General features: G+C 35.5%; 1 long non-coding RNA gene across 1 annotated transcript; it reads left to right on the forward strand.

Moving 5' to 3' along the window:
- Positions 1 to 330: 330 nt before the first annotated feature.
- Positions 331 to 3,656, forward strand: LOC132708651 (uncharacterized). Its single transcript, XR_009620012.1, has 3 exons — positions 331 to 464; positions 539 to 720; positions 3,239 to 3,656. It is a non-coding gene; the product is annotated as an uncharacterized LOC132708651 (long non-coding RNA).
- The last annotated feature ends 9,756 nt before the right edge of the window (positions 3,657 to 13,412 follow it).

Consider the following 13,412-nt stretch of genomic DNA (forward strand, 5'->3'; position numbering starts at 1 on the left):
GTATTAGAAGTCCTGTTCGGCCGCTTAAATTTTACCGGTGCGGCCTATTCAAGATTATAATAATTAATAAAATTCATCAGGGACACTCGCTCAAACTAAACTCCCTAAATCTGCGTTGTTTTGTTGCAGATGTTTCATGCAGTTGTTTTGGAGTACCTTTAGTGGAAGACGCTAATATGTGGATTGGTATCACTTTATAACGGTGGAAAATTCGTAAGTTCGGTTATGGTCTAATGAGTCGTGGTTAAGTTGCCGCAGGGTCAAATCTTTCATTCTTTAATCAGTCAGTTTAACTAAGGTGGTGTTGGTTTTTACAGGGGGATTAGAGGTGTGGTTTTATCTTGGAGTTGGAGCGGCTTGTGTAAAAGGCACGTGGAAGTTTTTCTCAGAACCCTTCTTACATAGTGGGTTGGTCTGCCCCCCAGAAGCTAAAATTAAGTTCATGCTTGACAGTTAAATACTAGGTTAGTGTTATGAATGTTTTCTTTCTTTGTATTATTATTATTTTTTTTTATTATAAATTGTGCTTGTCGCAAAGGACATCTAATCGGACAGAAGCATCTTCTGCTACTTCTGATAAGACTCGTGCTGAAGCAGTATTTGACGGTAGTGGGAACGCCAGATCAATTATGCCATCACCGTGAAGTGTTGCGATTGCGGATTGCTAGAGTGAATGGCTTGGCAGGCTTCGACTCCAAATTTGAGAGCAGCAGATCCAAGGTTTGATATTTATTTTATTTTTGCATCTTATTTAGCCAAGAGCTAAGTTATACGGTAGCACTGATTTTTGTATATCCCTATACAGGAAAAATGTTTATGTTTATGTAAAGGCTTTTCATACCTAATAATTTATAACTTTAAGCTCTTAACTCTTGCCATTATATTATATGATATAAGCAATTTCATAGCGCAAATCATATTGCAAGAGTTGGTCAATATATTTTTACCCTCTCCATAGTTTTGTTAACAAAAAAAATCCAAGGTGTTTGAGTTTTAACTTTAACACAAGAGACTCGAGATACTTAAAAAAATAGTCGTGAGAGTACCCTGTTACTTCCAAAGTTGAGGATATATCCAAATATGGGGTGAGCCAAATTTCACATTACAACAAATTTCCACTGAACTGTCTAGGGTGATCCATTTTAAATGTCCACCACCCTAGCTTTTTTACCTTCAGTTTGTAGGAAACTAATGACTCTCATATTAGCCCATAGGGACAGCGAAGTTTAGATCCAATGTACAGGGTGAGTCAGCAATAGAGTGTGGTTAATTATGTCATTGGTTTCAAAAGTTTCAAAGGTTCAACTTTTTTATTAATAATAATACATACCAAAATCTAATAGTTTTTCCAATATTTTAATTTTTCTAAAAAAATAATAGTTTTCAAACTTGCAAAGAATTACGAGAGCTAAATTAGCATTATTTGAAGATGACATAAAAGATATATAAAATTGAATTTGAATTAGATGCAACATATATTTTCTAAAAGATCTTACAAAAACCTACCACTTTTATTAGGTATGTCACGTACCTATTTTTAATAATTTGTGATTTATTTCAACCTTTGCAATATTTACCCTTCTTTCTGTCTAAGGGTTCAGTTAAGATTAAAAAATTAAAAGGAGAAAGAACTTTGTTGTAGCCGTCGATAAAATATTTACTTTTAAATAATGGCCACATTATAAATTTACTAAAAAAATAAATAAATAATATATATATATATATATATATATATATATATATATATATATATATATATATATATATATATATATATATATATATACATTTATATATATATATATATATATATATATATATATATATATATATATATATATATATATATATATATATATATATATATATATATATATATATATATATATATATATATATATGGGATGGAGTTTTAAAAACGACTGTCATATACGTTCTGAGTTTATAACCACCAATTGACCCACAGTATACTTAATCGGAAGCTGGCTTTTTTGTTAAATCTATTCTTCTGCTCTTCTTGTCTAGACTGTGTCTTGATCACTCTTCAACGCAGGTCAGTTCAATTGTTCCGCCGGTCATTGCCTGCCACTGTTCACTGGAGGGTTCACTATAGTATCAAAAGAAAATTGTATATATGGGTGTCCCAAGTTGTTTCTTCTCGAGCATTTACACCGCACTTCAACGATCAAAGGACAGCTAGATTGTAGCGTTCGCACTGCTCATTTTCTTGGGGTATTGCCAAAGCATTTTGCTGCTACTTAATAACGAGTTTCCAGTTACTACATCACTAATGCCGAGTCAACATGTAATTTAAATGCCGCCATTTCTTACTTTCCGGTAAACAATTTTAATAGGTGTGCCTTTGTCAGTTGGACCAAGAAATTTTTTATTATTGAGAAACACTTTTTATACCCAAACTATATCTTCTGTCCAAGATAATTTATTTGTTTCATTTTCTATCGAAAATTTTTCTCAACGTCGTTACTTCTTTTACAAATACCACAATGCTTTTTTCAATTTTGTCTCTGGTCAAATTTTTTGTTTATTACATCCATAACAAGTCATTTTTACCCTTTGTCTTTGTCTCATTTTTGGTAAAAGTGTAGCTTAAAGTCCAACTTAAGGATATGACACTGTGAGTGTTCGAAATGGTCACCATTAACACCTACACACAAACGATGCCGCCGAACTGCAAGCAACAACTGACTGCTCGAAGTTCATTCAATGTGGTGAGCGAGTGAAATTTTTGACACAAGATGTGAGTTATACGGACTTGCTACTGTTCTAGGTCGTCCAGATCGTTGTTTGTGTACATCTTTAACACAGCTTTCGGCTTCAAATTTGTCTCCAATGCGACGAATCGTTAAACCTGTCAGTGGCTCTGACTTTCTTTCATCGTATGTAATCCTTACGAAAGCAATGTTAACTTGAGTAGTAAGTTACAACTAACAATAAATCTATCTGGTGACTGTTATCTGACAAAAGAAAAAACGCGATTGTCGGAACTACAATCTATTATACTACCAACAATAAGACAACTCCGTCAATTAGTTTGCAAGTTTTGGATTTTTAAACAGTGAATACATTTTTTTGGACTTCTCTGTATATACCTTATACACTATGTCACTAATTTGCTTTATTACGTATCTAATTTTAAATTTAATCATCTTATTTCTGATTTTAAATGTCCCAAAAGGTAAAAATCCAGTGGAGTAATTAATATCTGGGGATCTTGCAGGCCAATCTATGGATCCCCTTCGACCAAATCTGTTTATATGGCAAATCAGGCTGATTTGGATTTGGGAAAGAAACTGCCAGAGTCGGAAGTAAGTCCCTTTGACGGGATTAGGATCAAAGAAATAAGGTAAAATAATTATGTTATTCGATATTCCTACCCAAACATATATTTTTTTTGTCATCCATTCGGGATTATTTGTATTCCATTATCTACAATTTTGTTTATTTACTGTACAACAGTAGCTGACAATGACTGATAATACTTTTCTTCTTTTAAAAAACGCCAAGCTGTTGGCTATTGGCAGGTTGGCTTACATCATCGATCGACGATCTTTTACATACCCTGTTTCTATAAATTTTCTCTCAATTTCTCTCTCAACCAATATGCAACTTCTTCTTGAGTTCTCGTTTTATTTAGATGCGCGACAATTTTTTTTACTTGCATTTCAAAATTCAGTATTAAATTTCTGCTTTTTATTCTTTTGCTCATAATAAGCAAGAGGATAAGCATAAGTGGTGTGCCATTTAAAAGGGGAACTTGGTATTCGCATCTACTTTTTGAACCATCTTGTTTATTTGTTATAAAATGAATTTGTTTCATATTTTACCTTCTCAGTGCATTTTAAATTTTTTCTATTCAATTACAGTAATAAAAAAACTTGAAATTATATATGAATATTGTATTTTTTTTACATTTATTTAAAAATTATTTTATTAACAAACGGATGTTAAATTTATATGATTAAAAATAAGAAGAATGGTTTGTTGTAACATTTTAATTAATAACCAAATACATTCGATTATAATTAATTTAATTGCTGCTATATTAAATCGTTTGTTTTTTCTTAATGTATTTTTTTTTAATTTATACAATTGGAAAATATAAAACATTGATTTGAATGGTATTGTTAATTTCGTTGTATTAGGTGATGGATGGTTCAAAAATACGTCCGAAATTATTCGGCTTTTACATTGTCAATGTTTATCGTTTGTAATAGTATATTTTGTAACAAGTGTGGTAAACGGCATTTGAGTCACGAGTTTGTTTGGTGGGTATAATATCCGAAAACATCCGATTGCTCCCAAACCTTTGCGGTGATATCCAGGAAATGTCCGAAGTGGCTCGGATCTGTGGGAAATAAGACTGACGACGCTGTAAAATGACACTCTCCGCAGGCTAGATCGTTGTATAATTAGGTATTTTACTGAAGGGAGTAGAAAAAACATTTGCTAATATTATTTCTCTTTTACATTTTTTTATCCTTAATTTTAAGTTTTTAAAACTTGAAGTTTTGATACAAAATATGTCATTTATTTTTTTGTTGACGGGGACAATTAATAACGTAAGAACTTTCATAAATATTGTCGTTTTTGTACCTTTGTGTTTTGCTTTTAATATTTAAAATATGCAAAATTTTTAAGTCTTTACGAATTTTTTCCAGACTTCCTCCTTCCAGACAGGCAGACAGACTTCCAGACAGGCTTTCATAGTAAATTATAATTTTTTTAATTTTGTATATTTTTTATAGAAGCGAATCGTTATAATTATGCCTGTTAATAATCAGTCATATAACTAGAAATCGGTTGGCGTTATATTTTTTAGATTAGCGGGAAATAATTGTTGTTATAGTCCGTTTAAAATAGAAGCTGTTACAAGTTGCAGGCTTCAAAACTAACATAACTGGGTGAAGGCGTGGTGGCGTCCGAATCATTCTACAGAGTGTATCGAACCCGTCTGTAGTCGAACAACGACCCAAAAACTCTACAAAAAATACTAGCCGTTGCCGTTTCTTTTCTTAAGCTTCTTTTAAGAAAAGTGAACTTTACAATATGTAGAATATAATTTTTACAAACTCAATAATTGTTTGCCCGTGGTCCAATGTTGCTGCGCTATAATCATATCCGTAGTTTCAAATTCTTGGGTGTGCTCTCGGTTGAAATATTGGTCGCTCCTCCATGATGTTTGAAAGGTGTCGTTTTTCATTTTTTTAACGACGCGGGCTACATCTGACCTGATTTCTTTCGCAGTGTTTGGTGTCACTGTCACCACGCAGTTTTAGATGCTACTGCGAAATTGAAACCCTTGTGCAGAACAGATGTTTCAGACTGGGACATGTTGTGTCTCGAAGGTAGACAGATTGAGCTCCAATAGGATTATCACTTTCACCAGAGATAGGAAACCTGTTTATGGCGTACTTCGTAGCGGAAGACGACTCAAGCCGAACCTTTGGATCTGATACGTCGACGACATTTTCATCATATGCTATTACGAGGAGGCTGAACTAGATCATTTTCTAACTTAATTGAATTCCTTACATGAAAGAACCGAGTTTACCGTAATAAGGGAAACGGACAAAAAACTAGCATTTCTGGAACTTCTTCTGACGCGAACAGACTGCGAGAAATTACAACACCAAGTATATCGCAAACCTACCCACATCAACAGGTACCTTAACGCGCAGTCACACCACCACCCGAGTCAAATCCAGCCGTTGCCAATATCCTGCTCACACAAACATTCCAAGACAATAACTGTAGTTCCACGATAAGAAATGCCAAGTATATGAATAAAAGGAAAGGGCGAAACTCAACTGAGGTTGATGCCTAAAAATATCAGTCAAAATGTGATATACATTCTTCTGCACTTGTTTTGCCGGAATTTTATCAATTTGTCTGAACTGGTGTCAGCATAACGAAAAATGCATTTTATTCCAGCGTTATGACGCATTTTTTTAAAATGCCTAGACAGTTTATAAAAAGCCTGTGACACACATATGTCAAATTTTTATAAAACACTCTCGTATATCAACGAACATTGCAGTTATTTTGTTTATTTTGTCAATATAAAAACTCTAAGTATGCCGCCAGTGATCTATTTGTCGAGGGCAATATACAAAATATATTCGTCACTTTTCTGCTGAAGAAAAATGAGAAACTGCTTCTTGTAATCCTCCCATCTTTCGCCCTCTCTTCGTGGTTCACCAAACCGCTTGAATTGCTTTGGTATGCCAAAAGTGGTGGTGGTGTGACAATAACTGTGTAAGTCCAGTTTTACGCCTATGGTGTTTTAGTCCAATACTCAGACTTCATATTGAATGTATCGGACCGATTACCTGTACGTTATTCTTTTCATTTTTACAACTATGAATTAGTTCGCTCATGCCGGCTACGGTACTCGGTGCTATGGTGTACGATGACAGATGCAGCGATTGCAGATCTCCGACGGATTGCTTTGAGCGCTGCCCCCTGTGGGCTTCTTATAGCAGCTAAGGGGACTGAGTTTACCCGGATTGTTTTAGACAGCTGGAGAAAGCGGAATGTCCACAGGTTTTGCGATCGGGTCGGTGAAATAACAAGATCTCGGGATCATTACGATTGTTTCCGGATATATACAAAAATCCCTGCGGACCACTATGGAACTTTCGAAAAACCAATAGCAGATATAGTATGCGGGACACCACGCATACTATATCTGCCAATTATACTAAATCATGGGATTTTTTTACACTCATGCATTGTACAACTTAAGAAAAATAAATTATTTTTTAGCTTCGTCACATGCATAAATCCAAATATTTTTTTACGATTACATCAGGAATAATTTATAGGTATTTATAGGCGTTGCGAAGCCCGGTGACGAACATAGACAACTATATTATATTGGTTGGTGACGAATTAGGAAACCCAAATTGGGCTTTCTAAAATTAAGCGTGCTTTTGGCAAATTTGTAATAACTAGCGATATATGAATCGTTGGGACTTGACAACCAGTTGGGTTAAAGGTTTCGATTTGGCGCTAAAGCTCAAAAGCCGCTAAATTTTTTAGCAATAACTTCGATGAAATATAAAGATAAATGTTGAAAATAACCAATTTTTTTACGGTTTTTCTTTCAGATTTTTCTAAAACTTTGTTTAAACCTAGGTACAACTATTGGTAACTTATTTCCAAAATTTGAACTCGAAATATGCAGTAATAAAGATTATTAATTGATTTAAAGGTGAAATATTAAACAGCCCCCTTATTTTCTGCAACCAAAGGTACAACAAATTCCGCACTTAGCATGGGTTAGAACCAAGTGACGCAAATGTTAGTTTAGCCTTTGTAGTAAAGATGGTAGCATTTGATTTTCTTCAAAAATGATATGTATAATGAATTTGCTTGAAGGAAGCGGGTGCCCCTAAGAAGTTTACGTTTGTAATAATGTGTTTTGTACATTATCTAAAATGTATGACTTGACTTTAATGTCAAATATTGATTTATGATACGAAAAATTATCAAAGTAATAACAAAACAAATAATAATAAAAATAAAACAAATATTTTATCAATAAAGGGCAGAATATATGCACGTCTTTGCAGTTTCTTAAACTTCACTGCTGAGACTAAAGCTTTGCATAAATCTTGATGAAACACCTCATAATTTAAAATTCATGCCAGCTGAACATAATATATAACCAACAACATTTTCCAGCAGTTCTCAGCCGAAAAAATTGAAAAAAAGGTTGAAGATAAAATAATGAATAAACGCATAAAAAATTCAATAGTAACAATACGAAAATCGACCGAAAAGCACTTACCTTAGTTTTCTTTTCGCGCAGATCACCTTCAAGACTTTAGAACGTTTGTTTCTTTTAGGTGTTCTACCATAGGTTCTGCCCATGATGAAACCCAAAAAAATTTGATAATCGCTGTTTATTGAATAGCACAAGTTCAAACACACTTATTTCACAACTCGATACAAACAATAAATTGCATTTTCAAGGGTTACCTTATTTAAATACAATCTGAAGGGTAATTAGAATTAGAGGTGTGATGATATTGTATCGATAGAATTGCCTATAATTAAGAGGTTTTTTTTTTAATTACGCTTTATTTGGCCACTGCTGCTAAGGCAATTCGGCCAGCTTCTCGGTAGTGGTGTGCAATAAACTATTTCCATGAAGGATGCCTCCGAAAAGAGGGTCTGGGTGATACCATCCTACTGGTCGGCTATACAGGAAAAAAAATGGACGAAAGAATTAGAAAATGTGAAAACAATATTCAAAGTTCAAATTCTAGCAGCAAAATCCAACTGAGTGTGGTGAAATAAAATGGAATTAATATGCAGAGGCGAAGGAAAATTAGCATAATGAGTGACTCATACAACTGTTGTGATTTTTCCCAATGAAGAGCACAATCAAACAGCACATGACTTAAATCGCTCAGTTCTCCACGTTCACAGTCTCCGGAGAGTTTGACTTTGATTCTATTTAGGTGAGCCGGAGAACAGCAATGGTTGCTTCTCAGACTACACATAGTTGTGATTTCTCTCCTATTCAGGTCGAGCTTATGAAACCAGGGTTTAGTTGGCGGAGTAGAATAATGTGAGGTGAAATTAACTCCTTTCTCTAATCCTATATGTTTTCATCTGTCGCTCCAAGCATTCCAGATGTTATGCTTTAATTTAGGGAAGAATTCCCTAAAGCTCAATTTTATATTTTCCTGTGGTTCTAGGCGTGCAGCATTGGCGATCTGGTCCGCAATATCGTTTTCTTTTATATTGGTATGGCTCGGTATCCAGCATAATTGGATGTCCTTATTTTGCGTTTTTATTAAGGTAAATAGTTTATTCTTAACCTGCAAGGTTAGGTAGTTAGATTTTGCATCCATTCCAGTTTTATTGATATCTTCGAGGGCACTTTTGGAGTCTGAAAGGATGACTGCTTTGTTGATGTCCTTGAATTCAATCCAATCAAGAGCTTGACCAACAGCATAAATCTCGGCAGAGCAAATGAATAGTTCACTTGGTAGGCCTTGTCCCATTTTAAGGTTCGTATTGTAGTTGTAAACGCCAAAACCTACACGGTCTTCTTTATCTTTTGAGGCGTCTGTAAAAATTAAATGAAAATCAGAGGTCCAAGTCTCGCTCTTCTTAATTTCAAATAATTTGGAGTTATTATTATCTTTCTTTAGTTTTAAGCCTTGGATTTGAACAGAGCTTAAAAGGTTCGGCAGTGGACAAGAGAAACAGGGATAAACTGGGCTCCTGTAGAGTGTATCTAACAGTGAATCAACTCTTTCAAAAGCATCCACAAGTGCAGGAATACTCTTTTTCCGAAAAAAGTAATAGTGTTCATTATAAGTGATATATAACCATCTAACCGCAGCTAAGGTTTCACTATCCACTAAACTGGCAGCTTTCAATAATGATTTAGCCTCTAGCATGTATCTTCTGTGTTCTAAATCCATTTCACTTGCTTCCCCTAGAAGTATGTTAGTATGTGTGGACTTCATATATCCCAGAGCTATTCTCAGTGCCTCAAATTGAATTTTGTTAAGTTGAGCAATAGACTTTCTTGAGCTACCACCCAAAAAAGAGGCTCCATAATCCAAATGGGGTCTGACATAAGCTTTGTAAAAAGTTAGAAGGGTAGAGGGATGTGCCCCCCACCAGATTCTACTTATAAATCGCATCATATTCAACCCACCTGAAGCTTTCTGTATCATATTTCTAATTGGTGGCTCCCATGACAGTTTTGGATCAAAAATCACTCCTAGATATGTGATGGAATTTCTCCATGCTATGGTTCGAGTATTGAGGTGAAGTCTGGGGAGATAATTAACCTTTTAATTCTTCCTGGAAAAAAATATAGCTGCAGATTTATTGGGGTTAATCTCAAGTCCTACATTCAAAGACCCAATATGTATATTTTGCAAAGTTCTATTCAAATTGTTCACTATTGTTTGGGCATCAGTCCCAGTACTCAGCAAGGCGATATCATCCGCAAACTGTAAAAGTCTTATGTTCTCAGGAAATGTTTCTTTAATTGAATTGATGTAAATATTAAATAGTAATGGAGAAAGAGAGGAACCTTGAGGAACTCCCTTGCTGGTGGTTCTGCCTGACACAAATGTATTAGTAGATGGATCTTTAACTTGTATCTTCCTGTTCGTGAGAAAATCTTTAATGAGCAAAGTCAAATCTCTGGTGATTCCAATTTTGGCCAACACCGAGGTCATTAAGTCAACATTTATATTATCGTAGGCATTGGATATGTCCAGAGTCACCATTGCTGCTAGTTGATTGCGGGCCAAACGGCAGGGGACCTCTGAGGAGATAACTGCAAGATTGTCGAAAGTTCCCTTACCCTTTCTGAAACCAGTTTGGCGAACGTCTATTAAACCTTGGTTCTCTACAAACCATTCCAGTCGGTTTTTGATCATAATTTCAAAAGTTTTGCTTATGCAAGAAGCTAGGTTGATGGGCCTGTAGGACAATAACGCTGAGGGGTCTCTCCCCGGTTTAGGAATTGCGATCACCATTTGGGTTTTCCACGTCTCTGCAATGGTGGTTTCCCTCCGAAGTATTTTGTTAAAAAATTTGATAAGAAAGACTGCTCCTTCAACAGGGAGATGGCTGAGCACACTGAAAGGTACTTTATCCACACCGGGACTCTTGCTCTTCCGACCTTTAACAGTCGCGACAAATTCTCACAAAAGTTGACAAAGCCTTCCTTTTTCTTCTTACGTAGCAGCTGTCTTGTTTGTGCCCGGGTCCTAAATGATTCCAGGAAGTTGGTCTCAGAGGGGTTGTTTTTATAATCTCTGAATGCTTGTCTTTTCCTTTTAATAGCGTTGGTGCACTCATTATCCCACCAAGGTAACCCGTAGTTTAATGAGTGTTTATGCATTGGAACAGATTCTGCAATAGATAGGAAAATTATATTCATAAAATCCTCATAATTTATAGGAGGTGAAGTTCTAAATTTCGTGGAGATTAAATCGGAAAATTCCTCCCAGTCTGCCTTGTTAAAATTATATTTACTAGTGTAGTTTCTTGTCGAACCTGAGTTGCAACGGTTATTTCCGATGATACACAAAATAGGAAAATGATCGCTATTCACTCGGTCCTGGAGAACCCTGCAGTCAGTAAGTTCAGACAGTCTCTGGGAGCAAAAAGCCACATCTGGAGCCCTGTGTACGCCTGGGCGTGTGAGCCGAGTAGCTGATCCATCATTTAGTACCCACAAATCGCGATCCTTAATGAAATCATAAAGAATGTTCCCACTTCTAATTCCCCGTGAGTAGCTGACCTGGGAACCCCATATTGGATTATGGGCATTAAAGTCTCCCATAAAGAGGACTGGTTTATTACGGGTTAGATCGAAAATTGAATCGAAGCTTGCCCTGACCAAACAAATATCTGGAGGGTTATAAACACAATAAATAAGAAAATCGACAAGCTCTGCAAGAATAACCTGACACCTCTCTGGTATATTAATTCTGCTTTTTATATATATTATATTTTATTTTGTGTTTCAAAAAAATTGCTATACCATCTGCACCATTAGGTTTATCAGCTCTTACAGAAGAGAACCCTGATATTTTAAAGTTAGTGTTGGGTTTGAGCAAGGTTTCATTGAGCAATAAGCTTAAAATCCTTTATAACTCTAATGATAGCATCTTTATTTTTTTCAGCCCCGCAAATGTTCCAATGAACGATATTCATTATAGCTCAACTATAAAACGCTTGTGACTAAAACCTAAACTTAGTTTTGTTACGTAAAAACTACTGTTAGATTAAAACTAGTGATAAGATTACCCTTTCTTTTTCTAACCCCTGTAGGTCAACCGCTGCCATCGCAGCCGCCCCCCCACCGTAGGTCAAATGAACCATTGTTTGATATTGTTGACACAATTTTCATCCATACCCTTTATTGACATAACGTCTTTTTTGAAAGCTTTAAACTTGTTGCATACTTCTTCCCAGCCATTTTCTACAGGAGTTACTTCCATTTCCGACTCTGATGTCGAGTTTTCACCTACTTGTATAGATGAGACTTTTCTTCTTGCACTTGAGGGTAACAGAGTTAGTTCATGGGCTGCTTTATCATACCCTTTGATAAATTGGGTGTCAGGCCGTTTTCTTTTAAGTACTGATGTATATGAGGAACAGCCCTGAGGACTTGTTGGATGAGGAGTTTTATTCTGAGTTTTTTTATTTAAACTAGGAAAATCTTCTGGTTTTCGGGTAAAGCCTTGAATTGCATTAATTAGCCGTGGATGCAGTTTAGCTGCTTCATAAAAAGAAAGGTTATAGAAGCTCATGGTTTCGTTAATTTGTTTTTGCCGTTTGTATTCGGGACATCCCCAGTCAGTAGCAGTGTGGTGTTCCTTGCAATTTACGCAGCTTGGTTTTGGACTTACTTCACAATTTGGAATTTTACACGTTTTAGTCAGATTGTTAAGATGATCTGCAGGGCATTTCATTTTTTTCATTACTTGCTCTCTTTTTTCACAAACAAACATAAGATGATCTTCCGTACAAAAACCGCAACGAGGCTTGCCTCTACAATTATTTTTGACATGTCCAAATCTGCAACAATTGACGCACATTATAACCGGGTTAACGTATTTTTCCACTTCTCTTTCATTATTAAAAATATTTACAGTTTGGGGGAATGATTTGCCTTCAAATGTTACAATATAATCGTTTGTGGGTATGGTTTTCATTACTGTTTCGCCAGAAATAGCAAGTATTTTCTTCCTTCCTAAGACTCTTTTTACATTTAATATCTTAATCGACCTGGCCCGGGATCCTTCTCCTGTATAAGCTACCGCTTCTGAGTAAAAATCCTCTTCCGTAATTTGGTCCCCTACATCCTTGATTAGTCCTCTGCAAGTAACAAGACGTTGTGGAATGTACCTATTATAGCCTCTAGCAGAACTGAAACTTTCATTTGACAAAAACTGATTAGCATACTCTGATGTTCTGAATTCAATTCCAATTTTATTAGCCCCTTTTCTAATGATTTTCGTTATACCTTGTATTCCAGCTCTGTGCAAAATTTTTTCCAATATTCATCGGGTGAATGTTTCCAACTTGAGAAGTTATTCCCTCCATTATGATAAGAAATAGTCCCTGGTCTGTAAGTTCATATTTATACTTTCGGTTAAGTGTTCTCCTTATGTTGACTGAAATTCTTGCAATTTCGTTTAGGGCATCCTGATCTTCCACGAAGACAGATTTAAGCTTTTGTAACTCTGTCTCCAATAAATCTATTTCCTCCCCAGTGGGTACTAAGAAGTATTGATGCTGAGCGATAGCATGTGCTGTTTTTTTTTAGCTAAAGGCGAAAGCGTCAAGGCTGATGAATAACCACTGCTAGAGGAGGTAGAAGCTTGGGACAAGTTTAG

This window comes from Cylas formicarius, unplaced genomic scaffold (genome assembly GCF_029955315.1).
Source record: "Cylas formicarius isolate icCylForm1 unplaced genomic scaffold, icCylForm1.1 PGA_scaffold_12__32_contigs__length_19106922, whole genome shotgun sequence".
NCBI lineage: Eukaryota > Metazoa > Arthropoda > Insecta > Coleoptera > Brentidae > Cylas > Cylas formicarius.